This window comes from Perca fluviatilis, chromosome 24, assembly GCF_010015445.1.
Source record: "Perca fluviatilis chromosome 24, GENO_Pfluv_1.0, whole genome shotgun sequence".
Taxonomy (NCBI): domain Eukaryota; kingdom Metazoa; phylum Chordata; class Actinopteri; order Perciformes; family Percidae; genus Perca; species Perca fluviatilis.
The window spans coordinates 6546695-6560347 of record NC_053135.1 but is presented as its reverse complement, the minus strand read 5'-3'; the positions used below and the strand labels follow the sequence as shown (position 1 = coordinate 6560347).

The following is a 13653-nucleotide window of genomic DNA, read 5'->3' as shown; positions in this document are numbered from 1 at the left end:
ACCGGCATTAAAACGCTTTTAGTCCAATTGATCCGATAACCCGAGAAAGTCCCAAACGGGTTGATCTTGTCCAAAAGATTTGGGATAGTGATTAGAGGCTGCGTTGTATGTAAAAGGATGTCATCTGCGTATAATATCTTATTATTTGTGTCTTTGGTGGAGTATCATTTTTATATATATATATATATATATATATATATATATATACACACACACACACACACACACACACACACACACACACACACACACACATTGGGCTAGTGGCTCGATAGCCAGAGCAAAAATTAAAGGGGATAGTGGAAATCCCTGCCTTGTCCCTCTGCGTAACCTAAACGGGGAGGATATTGTCCGGTTTGTTAGGATTTGAGCCGTGGGATTCTTATAAATGAGTTTAATTAGCGACGGGAACTTATTTCCGAAATTGAACCTATTAAGAACTTCAAATAAGTAACACCACTCAATCTGGTCAAATGCCTTCTCGGCATCAAGTGCAAGTACGACAAGATCAGTAGGTGGACCTCTCTTTGTATATATAATATTGAAGAGACGTCTAAGATTGAAAGTAGCAATCCTATTTGGTATGAAACCTGTCTGGTCCATATGAACTAGCTTTCCCAATAGAGGATTCAGCCTGTTGGCCAGTAACTTAGCAAATAATTTCCCATCGACATTAAGGAGGGAGATGGGACGATAAGCGCCTACTTCCTGTGAGTCCTTCCCTTTTTTGTGAATGAATGTGATCACAGCCTCAGTTAGGGTGGGGGGTAAGTTACCCTGTATCTGGGCACGTTCATATAATTTCAACAGGTAAGGGGATAGGTTTTCACTAAATGTTTTGTATAATTCTCCCGGAAGTCCATCAGGACCAGGCGTCCTTATTACTCTTTAGGGAGGCAATGGCGCTCCGAACCTCTGCATTTGTGAGGTCAGAATTCAAAGAATCACAGCCTTCCTCACTCAGTCTGGGAAGCTCACATTTGTCTAAAAATGCATTAATAGTTACAGAGTCTGAAGTGGCTTTTATCTTGCGTATCGTTCTGTCATTATCCATTTTTCTGAGTTGTCTAGCTAGTAATTTGTGTGGTTTGTCACCAAATTCAAAATATCTTTGCCTAGTATAGAGGAATGCTTTACTTAGTTTTGCAGAGATAATTTTGTTATATTCATATTTAAGTGTTGCTATTTTCACGTGCAATATAATAGAGGGGAACTGTGCATTGTCTATGTCAAGTAATTTTATTTGATTTTCTAATTCTTTTAATTTGGTCTTATTTTCTTTTCGCCTAGAAGCTTCGAACGAGATGATGCAGCCTCTTACGTAAGCCTTGAATGCTTCCCAGAGGATGGAGGGAGAGGTATCAGGGTTGTCATTTATTTCAAAGTACAGAGAAATCTGGTCATTTAAGTATTCGCAAAATTTATTTTCAGTGAGTTCATTATATCTTTTAATGGGACAACACTGAAGAAACGACACTTTGCTGCTATGTAAAGTATTAAGCGTACAGCTTGTACAACGGCGTAAATGTGCGGTCCACTCAAAATAACTCGACACGCAGCCATTAACGTCTAAACCGCTGTCAACAAAAGTCAGTAAACCCCTATGTTAAATTCCCATAGAGGATTCTGATGAAGTTCCCTTGGCCTTTGGAATTAAAATAGCCCCCCCACATCATCACATACCTAGAGATTGGCATGGTCAGTTAGCCTAATAGCTGGTTTGATTTGCACGGAGAGATGATTTTATGGAAAGTACCCCATGCCAATCTCTAGGTACGGCGAAGGGTATGTGACGATGGGGGGCTATTTTAATTCCAAAAGCCAAGGGAACTTTATCAGGACGCACAGTGTCCCGGATCCATGAAATAACTGGCCTTTACAAATAAAAATCTGCCTGCCTCTGTGGGAATTTAACATAGGGGTGTACTCACTTTTGTTGCCAGCGGTGTAGACGTTAACGGCCGTGCGTTGAGTTATTTTGAGGGGACAGCACATTTACACTAATACTTTACATCGTAGCACAGTGTCATTTATTTTATGGGACGGTCTGAACTAAAATTGCACATTATACCTTTCTAAGGGTCTTAAATGACACGTGTGACACGTGTTGCGTTATTACACGTGTATACATTTGTATAGATGTTTATACCTTTGTATAGATTTGTCTTTATTTAAAAACAAAATAGTTTGGGATTTATGACCGCTTGTCCTATTTTCACTACATGGGAGAGATCCCTTCCCCCCGTAACTTTTACTTCAAGTACATTTTAAATGAACTACTTGTTACTTTTACTTGAGTCATTTTTCAGATAGGTATTTTTACTCGAGTACAATATTGGAGTACTTTTTCCACCTCTGGTGGTTACAAACCTGGGTGTCGAGTCGGACGGTCGTTTAAAACTTGACGCGCAGATCGGTGCAGCGACGAAGACCGGTTTCTTCCAGCTGAGGCAACTAGCCAAAGTAAAACCGGTTCTATCTCGACACGATTTTGAAATTTTAATCCATGCTTTTATCACCACTCGTTTGGATTATCGCAATGCACTTTACACCGGTATTAGCAAATGTAATACGGCACGATTGCAGCTAGTCCAAAATGCAGCTGCTCGTCTTTTAACTGGAACCAACTAGAAAATTTGACCATATTGCGCCCATCCTCCAATCGCTCCACTGGCTCCCTGTGCACTTTGGCACAGATTTGAAAATTCTGTTATTTGTTTTTAAATGTCTGCATGGCCCAGCCCCCCAGTACCTGTCTAATCCGCTCGCGCCCCACGCCCCCTGTCGTTCGCTCCGGTCGGCTGACCGGGCACTACCGGTCGTCCCCGAGACTAAACGTAAATCCGGAGGCGACCGTGCCGCGGCAGCTCCGAGACTCTGGAACGAGCTGCCTTTGCACATCGGACCGACTGAGTCTCTTGCCGTTTTTAAATCTCGTCTCAAAACTCATTTCTTTTCTTTGGCTTTTAACTCAGTTTGAGGGTTGACTTTGACTCCCCCCCCCGTGCTTTCTTCCCCAGTTTCACCAACAGAAAAGCTTTCAGTTCTTCCAAAATATAATATATATATATATATATATGTGTGTGTGTGTGTGTGTATATGTATTATTTTCAACGAACAATTTTCTCTGCTTTTCAAAGTGTCAATTTGACTGTGTAACGTCAGTCTGTCTGTTGTCCTGCTGTACGTTGCTCTCAAAATTGGAGTCTAGCTCTTAACTCACTTTGTCACCACTACCTGTTACTGTTTCACTCTTTTCCTAAAGTATTGTCCCCTGTCTGTTTTGACACTTTCCACAATGAACCCTCACTAGTAATAGTTTTTACTTCAAGCTGCGCTTTATTCATTTTATCCTCTTCACAGTATACCTCAAAATCAAACAGCGCTTTGGTAATTTTATTCTCTTCACAATATACTTCAAAATCTGCCTCCGTATTGAAAGGTAAAACGTTTTCTGTCATTGCATTGAATTCACAACCATTGGCTTTTTACAGTATCTACCTACCAACCAACCAACCAACCAACCGACCGAATGCGATTCCTCTAATGAATTCAAATTTTTCTAACCAAGAGCTTTTTACGGTTTTATTTCATCCAACGTACTCAACTTTCCGACCAGTTGTAGATCAAAAGCTTTTTACGAGTCTCTCAATTAGCCAATTTATAGGGCTCGTCGAACCTTCGACGGTTTACCTCAGGCACGAAAACGGGTCGGGGGTAAAAAAGGTGAGAAGGATATTACCCCTCTAGGGGGGTCCCGGAAGAAAATTTTAAATATTCCGTATTTTAAAGCATCAATCTGATGCATTTTGAGATGCATTTTTTGCCAACCAACAATGTAATATTTCAATATGCACTCATTAAAGTTAATTTGACTGGCAAAACAGTTAAAGTCCTTCTGGCATTACACAATAATAAAAGTCATAATTCTTAAAGACTAAAAAGTTTTGGATCAATTTTTACTTCTTCCAACCATATGTTAAATAAAGAGTCAATGTGGATTTACATATTGCAATAATATCATAATCCTACAACGAATCATTGCGAAAACTAAAATGTACTACTTTGCCCAGGTCATCATCAAAAAAGCGAATTAGTACATTCAAGATTTAGTTCATGTTGATATTAGCCGCTTTATTTACATTTATTAAAAACGTCGCATTGTCGTATAGCTAGACGTCTAAACTCTGGGACGAGGCCGTTACGTTTTAAATAGCTGCCACGCCGAGGTCAAACGGACAGCTTTGTCAAGGCAGTTTGGGCTTCAGATAGCTTTTACAAATCACGTTCCGCTATCAACGTGCACACACGTATTGTTTGTATCACGGTCGATCAGCAAAGGCGCAGTCGCAGTCTCGACGGTAGCGGCCAGCTGAGATTTCCGTCCACCGCGGAGCTTCCCACCGTCACTCGGGGCAGCGGGGAACGGCCGATTGTCACGTCTAAAGAACTCCTTCAGATCACATTCTCTGCTCTGGCATGAGATAAACAGTTTGGAGAAGAGCTGGCAGTCCTCCTTCAGCACCTTTTTCCCGACGGAAGAAGTTCACGCAGTTGTTCTCGATCGGCTCGTAAAGTTTGGGTTCTTCTTCTTCAAATCCTTTCGTGAACCACTGGAAACGGGTTTTGCCGCTCTCGTAGCGCGTACGAATCAACGCAGCTGCACTTGGGTTTGCAATATGCTTTGCGTCTAGTGAAAACAGATCCCGGCCGTCTTCCTCGAAAGGATTGCCCACATCTTTCACGACACCGGTTAGCTCGTCGACTTTGTCGAGAAACAACACTCGAGCTCGTTCGGTCCGCTCGCGGCGGCCGGTTCGTTCCGTACCTCCTTTGACTCCAGACGCCGCATCGTACCGCAAAACCAAGCGGCCGACTTCGGGACCAGCTACCATCCGCCTTCTTAGGGCTGACGGATCTTCAGTCAAACCTATTGCACCCCCACTTCCCAAGCAGAGAACTCTCTGCTTGATTTGCGCACAACAAATTTTCCACTCTGAAACTCCTGGGCTAGCTGAGGGCGTTTATGTTTCAGGTACATCATGTCTCTGAGGCGGATGATTGTTGGAAAAAAAAGTACGGTATTAACTCAGCCGGCGACTGACGGTACAGGCTGAAGTCGGCTTCCCCGAAGGATCGGATCAGCGGGAGGATCACAAGTTCCGTTGAAAACACCAAACGCCAGAACTGAAATCGGGGGCTTTGTACTTGGCGATTCTCACGCCGAGCCTGAAATTCGAGCACGTCGTCGTTATTTTTGAACCGTCTCATTTGCGTAGTCATCGTGCCGTCATCCGGCGCATTTGTCGTGTTTCAGCGGCGCTCGAAGCCGTTAAAAACGATTCTGCCGTTCCAGAGGATGCCGTCCCTGCCTCGACCGGAGCCCCCGTCCGACCGCTCTCCCGAAGCGGAGTTCCGATTGACCTCGGTGCCGCCATCTCAACACGTAGGCCCCCGAACGCGACGACAAAGCGCCCATCGCACGTTTGACCGTAGCATCTGAGCGGGCCCGATCCCGAAGCGGAGGTAACGGCGACGCGATGCCGATCTCAAATGCGGGGCATCTCTTCTTGGAAGCGCGGTGCGCTGACCGAGTCGCATCTACTGACTCTTCAGTCAAGGTGATCTTCTCCGGTGCAATCTGCGATCTCGGCAGACCGGTACCTGGATCCGTCACACCGTCTTCTGTAGGATCTGCCAACTTACTTTGCGGAGGAGAGGGATTCTTCTTTGCACGGATATCCTCGGTCGCTCGCGCTTTTCGACGGACGGACTACACCATCTTCTACATATTCGCTCGCTGCTGCCTCTCCCGGCTGTGCGGATATTTCCAGCACCCCGTCATGAGAAACGCTGACACCGCGTTCACGAAGCGGTGTAGCAAACCCCCAGCCAGACAATGGTGAAGCGTACCGATGTTTTCAGAAGCTTTTATTTACGTTCAGCCGTCAGCCTTGTTGTGAACACAAATATACCTTCCGTTTCTTCATGAAACACCGTAAGAGCTACGGGACTGATAAATAACATAAAATTAGCTCTTACAAATATAAGCATTACCCGAAGGCCACATTAACCGTACTTTATGACCATTCATAAAATATTTCCGTGACGTTACCTCTGTCAGTATTCACAATGCCGAAAAGCTAATGTTAGCATCACTTCGTATAACAAAAAGATAACGTATTTAAACACTTCACAGTGGAATAGATTAAACTCCATATTACCGCACATGAACATTTAACAAATCAAACACACAATACCTTGTTCCCGTTCACTGTCCTAATTTGTCTTTCCCACACCCCTCCCGCGTGGCCGGAATGAGGTGCGTTCATGCTGAAGTTGCACTGCTTCTCGGCAAGAAATACAGCCAGACGGTCTGACGAACGGCACCACGTACGGCGATGAAACATCGAAGGCCATTGACGAGGGCATTTGTCGACACGTCTTCCAGCATCTCAATGTGAATGGCACGGGAGCTAAGACAAGTGAAAAGAAGGCCGTATCTCTTGTTCTCCTTTCTTGTTTTGTAAGGAATGGCCCGAAGCGGTCCATGCCGCAGAAGGCGAAGGGGGGTGAAGGTTCCAACCGTTCAGGGGGTAGGTCGGCCATCTTTTGCTCTTCCGTAGATTTGCGTTGCCGTCTACAGGTGACGCATTGACGAATGTAGGATGCTACCGCCCGGTTAATTCCTGGGATACGCATTTTTCTGCAGATCTTTGATTAGGCAATGTTCCGCCTCTTCTCGTTCTGTTACGGCGGTGAGACCGTTTGATCCGTTCTCGCTCATGCGCCCGAGAAGGCGCGCAATCGCTCGCGTAGCCAGTGACCAAGACGAGAACTTGGACAAGCGATCAACGAGGCTCACACGTTCTGCGGTTTTTGTACCGAGCGCTAGAACACTCCTGACCTCTGGATCTCCGACTGTTAACTCTGGTACTTCATCTGACGCCAGCCTTATTTCCTGGTCCCATAAGAACTTGGGCCCAGTGAGCCAGGTAGAAGACAAAAGCTCTCTGGCAGTCAAGCCCCGAGAAGCGTGGTCAGCAGGATTCTCGTCGGTTGGGACATATCGCCACCGTTGTGGGGCTGAGCTGAGCTGAATCTTCCGAACGCGGTTAGCCACAAACGTGCGGAATCGTCGCGCTTCGTTTCTTATACATCCCAAGACGACTTTAGAGTCGGTCCAGAAGAACTCCTCGGCGTCAATACATCCCAATTCCTCCTTGAGCATGTTGCTTATCTTTACAGAAATAACTGCAGCTGTCAGTTCTAATCTCGGGACGGTCGTCACCTTGGTTGGGGAGACACGTGATTTTCCTACAACTGAGGCACGGCGAATGTCTCCCTCCTCGTTTTGGAGTCGCAGGTATGAACGCTGACCGTAACCCTTCATACTGGCGTCGGAGAAGCGATCCAGCAGGTGAGTAAGTCCGGGATATAGTGACATTATCTAAACGGGCTAGATCACTTCTCCACTGTTCCCATTTTGGGTGAAGCTCGTCAGTGAGAGGATCGTCCCAGCCTGTGCCCCGTCTGCACATCGACCTGCTCAGCATCTCCCGTTCCAATGACCTCCATGAACTCAACATAATGCTCCTTATACCTTTCATCCCGTTGCAATTTCTTTGTTGTTAGGCAGGCTGGGTCTGGTTTTGAAGGGCAGATGCATTTCATAATGGCCATGTATATTTTTCCTTACGCCCTCATCCAGTACGTTGAGGAATGCGATGTCATCTTGTGACACAGTTTTGCCGTCGTCACTGCCATCTTTGAAGTCAGACTTTAAAATGCGGATGACATCCGTAGGAGTTACTGGAGGTAGCTCTTTAACTGCGATTCCGTGACACAGATGTGCGCTCAACTCAACACGGGTTTGTAACGAGCGCCCCGCAATACTCCATCCTAAATCCGTCCTTATGGCATAGGGTTCCTCATCTCCTCCTAGAAGGACTTGCCTTGGCGCCACAGCTCTTGAGCAGTTGTAGCCGATCAAAAGGCCTACTACGCGGTCCTTCGGCGGTTGGATTTCTTCCGCTACTTGTGCTAGATGACTCCACTGTTTAGCCGTCTCACGGCAACGTGGGAACGTGAGAGCGGTTAACGGGTATACGGTCTTTTGCGTAGGCGACTGGAAGATTGACTTGAATTGCAGAACTGTATCCTCTAACACGAAGGCCAGAAACACTCTCGCTTGCGAGAACTGTATCCTTACCACTCGTAGTCGTCGGCTTCAGTTTCACCGGATATTTTTTCACCGGCATTAAGACCGTCGCTCGCTTCCCGGTCAGTGAACGTAGTATCGCTTTGGGTGTCGAGTAGCGCATAGACAAGCTTCTCAGCAGTTGGATCATTTTTAGATGAAACCCAGACTGGTATCGCCATAGATGCGTTGGACGAGCCTTCGCCCGCTACACCGAGCGACGTTGCAGCAGCACCTCGATTTGTCTCTGGTTCTGACGTAGACCTTTCCCTTTTACAGTCGTCGTCACGGAGGGCCGTAGGATGCTTTCCCTTACGGCGGTCACGGAAGAGACGACGACCGCATTCTCTCACGCCGTGGCCGGGTTTCAGGCATCCATAGCAGAGTTTTTTCTCCTTTACGTAGTTACGTCGCTCAACACCGCCGACGCCATCTCGGTGAACTTGGAGCACGCGTGAAGCTGGCGTCTGTTATCTTGACAAAGGAGTCTTAACCTTCCTCAGTTCCGACTTGTGGTTGTCATTGTCAGTGACTGTTTGAGTGGCCTTGTTTTTCTTCGCGTCTCTGAGGTTTCTCTTCTCGGCGCTAGCGTCTAGCGGACGAAGAGCACGAAAGGACGTAATTGGATCGCGGGCAATCTCGGCTTCGGTTGACGTGAATCTTGGGAATTCTTGGTTTTCGTTTAGGCTTTGTGCGACTCGTCGGTTCCGGCGCGAAGCTGCCCAGTCTGGTAGTTTGCGAACGAGCTTCCGATTCTCTTCACAGTCATTTAATACGTCGAGACCTTTAACATGGGGCACGGCGTCTTGACGGGCATTCGGAAAATCTGAGAAGCGTCCGAGTCCTTCAGCATCCTTTGATGAAATTGTCGGCCAGTTGACGAGCTTCTCTCTGAAGGCTCTCTGGATGGCGAATGGCTGGCCAAAGCGACGTCTCGGTGGGCTTCATTGTCATTTCGGTAGAAGGTGCCATCTAAAACCTGGCGTGCTGGGCCACCAACATATTTTTTCAGGTAGTACAGTTTTTCAGCCGGTGCGATTACCCTTTGGTCAACGAGCGAGGTAAACGCTGCCTTCCGTTCAATGAATTGTACGGGATCGCCATGTTGCTGTTCCTCTAACTGTCTTATCAATTCCTTTTGCGTTTCTTCCTCTAGCAGCATCTGATAATTTGCTTCTTTCACTGCTAGTTCAGCTGCCGCATCTGCACGTTTTGCTGTCGTGGCCGAAGACGCGGAGCAGCGGTCGGACCGGCTGCGGCTAATCAAAGAAGCAGCGGATCCGTAGACGGACTTTGCGCGGTCACGGCGGAGCAGCTCGTGAAGGCGGTGTCTTCTGCTTCTGCTCATTAAACTCGCCTTCATCGTGTATAGCTCCGTCGTAGGCAATATTGGTGATTTCCGTGGTCGCCGATTCACACGTATCAACTCTTCTTCTTATGTCGGCGGAGGGTGCGGCGAGATTTCGAATTTCATAATAGATATTGTTGTGGAAGTTTTCCTTGAAGCAGCAAAGTTAGTGATATTCATGATAAAATCAAAACGAACAACAACTGTCTGAGAATTAAACCAAAGTTTGGTCTTTGAGTATTTATTTACATTTGGAAATGGAGAAAACACAGTTTCAAAGGTACACGCAGCACAACTGAAAATGTCTTTCTAACCTAAAGTATAAACATCCAAACATCATATAGTGAAGAAACTCTGTTAAGAAAAGTCAAACCATTGTCTCACCTTGCCCTCTGCTCTCTGTTCCTAACATTAGCCTAAACAACAGTTTATCTCAGGAGGCAGAAACCTACGTAGTTCTCACTGTCGTAAACAGTCATTGGCCTTCTCCACTTCTATCTAAGCAAAAGACAACAATGTGAGAAGGTTCAGGGTAGTAGAACTAAATGACTCTACTGGGCTATAGTTCACGGTTGCCAACTATTTCACTTGGAGCCTTTTGAATCTACACATGAAGAAGCTAAATCTTGTGGCGTTATAAAAGAATCAAACCAATGGTTAATATCATTAAACAAATGGTTAAAATAAAATTTGCTACCACAATATTCATTATGTCTTCTTTATCTTTCTTAAGTTCTTCGATAAGAGGCCAGAGCTGGCTCTCCGGCACACAAGTCTTTAGTTGATCTCTCGCCTTGCGAGTACGGAGTTTCCACTGCTCGTTCTCTCTTTTCTCGGCCTCGCCATATTGAAGCGCGCGCATTTTAGGTAGTGTAGGATTGCGTGTGCGTTCAGAGCGTCTAGGACCTTCGGGAGCGTTATCATCCTTGTTAAGCTCGTCTTGGAGATCGGTTAGACTTTGTCGCTTAGCTTCATTAGTTTCCTTCAGACATTGTCTCTCTGATGGGTCTTCCGCCGTGTGGGCCTCACTCTGTACGTCTTGGACTTCATACTGATAACCGGCCATCTGCTCTTTTCCCTCCCTCTCGTTACCTGAGTCTGACACCGTTAAGTAAAATGTTTAAAGTCTAAAGTCGGAAGAAGACCCCTTAGCGGATATGATCAAACCCTTGTAATGAACAGTATAAACATAAAATATCAGGGCATCAGTTCAAAATAGCTAGCACATATGAATTTACATAAAGACAATCAAATAACTGTCAATGTAAATTCCTCAATAAACACAATTATCAAAATTCTAAAATCTCAAGTGTAAGAAATATCAATGAAAATACCTCAATGAACACAGTTAACAAAATGGAAGAGTGCAAAGTCCAAAAAAATGTCCATGTGTCCTTAATTCCAAAGAGTCCACGTGGATGCATGCAGGCATGAGTGTAAATGCAACAAGCAGTTTATTTGTTGCTGTCCTAGCTGAGTAGGTGAATATTAAATGTTCAGTCCAAGAAGCCATTCATCCCTTGCTCGCCTTGTTGCTGTATTATAGACTGTATAATAATAGGTTAATACTCCCAGTCCTGCATTAATGTCCTTGAGCGTAAGTGTACTTGACCGTTGTCAAAAGTAGGTGACAAAAATAAATAAATTGAAAAGTCCACATGGGATTTGTTTTAATGCGCTGGATTTAACCAATCATCGAACTTCCACCAACCAACGAAACGAGTTCCACCAACCTTCTGCAGCGCGTGTTCAAGGAAGACGCCGGCAGTGGTAAGACAGGGCTTGCTAGTCATTAGATGCTAGTCACAAAGCTTCGGTCCGTGCACTCTGTAATACGAGTACGTTACCGGCAACGACTGCCACCGTTAAGACTGCGACTGTTCCTTTACTGACGACCGTGATAGAAACAATACGTGTGTGCACGTTCGTAGCGGAACATGATTTGTAAAAGCTATCTGAAGCCCAAACTGCCTTGATAAAGCTGTCTGTTTGGAATCAGCATGGCCGGTATTTAAACATAACGGCCTCGTCCCAGAGTTTAGACTTCTAGCTATACGAAAAGATAAACAATGCCACGTTTTTAATAATTGTAAATAAAGCAGCTAATATCAGCATGGACGAAATCCTGAATGTACTAATTTGCTTTTTCGATGATGACCTGGCCAAAGTAGTAAATTTTAGTTTTCGCAATGATTCATTGTAGGATTATGATCTTATTGCAATACGTAAATCCACATTGACTCTTTATTTAAGACGTGGTTGGAAGAAGTACAAATGTATCGGAAACTTTTTAGTCTTTAAACATCGACTTTTATTATCGTGTAATGTCAGAAGGACTTTAACGGTTTTGCCAGTCAAATGAACTTTAATGAGTGCATATTGAAATATTACAATGTTGGTTGGCAAAAAATGCATCTCAAAATGCATCAGATTGATGCTTTAAAATATGGAATATTCAAAATTTTCTTCCGGGACCACCCCTAGAGGGGTAATATCCTTGTCACCTTTTTCACCCCTGACCCGTTTTCATGCCTGTCATATAGGAAAGGGCTGCATCCTCTTTCTCTTTTAATCAGTCTGTCATTGTTGTTGAAAGCTTACGAAGGAGCTTTCTCAGGCTATTTATTGTAGATAACTTTCATTTACATGTGTTGCAGCTGTATAGTTTCAAACTGGTAAAGAAAACCCTGTCTTTGCATGTTATTGTAATCTGTTTTAATAAAAGAGCTTGTGAAAAGTGGCTTTGACTTAAAACTGAACATTTAGCCCACTTTGTAAACAAATACAGAGCTATATATCGCTTGTATATCGTGAAAAATGTGGGTGCATGGAAATTTTGTGCTGGTGCACCTACTTGGAAAAAGTTAGGTGCACCAGTGCAACCAAGACAACAAGTTAGTGTGGAGCCCTGGTGTTTGACATCATGTGGTTGTGTGTGTGTTGTGTTCCGTCATTGTGTGGTTTTTACCAAGGCCGCAGGTGCGAGCGGGCGGAGCGGTGCGGTTAACGACCGGCTGGCGTCGGGCCAATGCCGAGTCGGTCCCGCCCCCGCCGCACCTGCGTCCCGTTGAGCGATCGGGGCACGGGGCGTGGCCTGCCCGGCCCCGGCAGCTATTTCAGTAGGCGTGCGTGAGAGGCGGCCGAAGCCTCTCGGCGGCCGAAGACTCCGGAGGCCAAAGACAAAGGAGTCTCCGCAGGAGTCTGCGCGGGAGACCGCGACGCGGGAGCGGGAACCCACGGTCGGACGCGCGCACCACATCCTCCCCGCCAATGGCCCCGTCCAACCGCACCACCGGGCCCGCACCAACAGCCGCACCCGCGCCGTGAGTAACAAGTTGCCCGCTGAACATCACGGACAAAAAAAGGCAGCAATTGTTAAACAAACGTTCCTGCTTGCCACGCTTCGCTAATCTCACCTAATATCCCACGGTCTCATCTATCGGCCCCAGCAAACTACACTGCGAGTGTGTATTCCCACCTCGGTCGGCACCTTCCTCCTTGTTTCCAATTCCCCTCAACGCTACCGTGAAAGCCTATTTGATTCAACGATCGGCAGGTGACGTGCATTAGTGTAACGAGGGACGCCCCGCGTCAAGGTGCGCGCGATTAGTCAGTGTCTTCTTCACCTCGCGCAAAATGGACAAAACAAAGACAATCGACAGACTCTGAAAAGACCCACGTCATAAAACGCCTTTCTCGTGTTTTCTCGCTAACTCTTTCTTGGGTTGTGTTTTTGACAAATTGGACATGCTTCAAGACTGTGAAACTGTGCACGAGCGTGTTCGGCATTTCCGTAGAGAAAACAAAGGACCAGGGGCGTGTATACCAGCACCTCCCCATAAAGGCCTTGGTCTGGCAACTCGCTTCGGCATTAACTTTGTGCTTTTAAATAAGAAATACACACAAAGAACACATGGCACACACATAATCTCCCTCCCCCCCCACCCCCAAAAAACCACACAATAAAGACTATAACATCATCTTCCTGATAAAACTGCTTTCCAGGGCTACGGTTCACATCCAGGTTGAAAGTTGACTTGCGTAGCAGATTCCGGACACGCCACAAAATCACCACAGCTCTCTCTGGATCTTTGTTTTAACGATT

At 45.9% G+C, this 13653-nt stretch overlaps 1 protein-coding gene across 2 annotated transcripts in view; it reads left to right on the top strand.

Annotated features, from left to right (window-relative positions):
• The window catches only part of LOC120554588 (gamma-aminobutyric acid receptor subunit gamma-3-like), a 145655-nt gene that overhangs the window by 112556 nt on the left and 19446 nt on the right, over nt 1-13653 (top strand). The gene's annotated exons all lie outside the window — the stretch shown is intronic.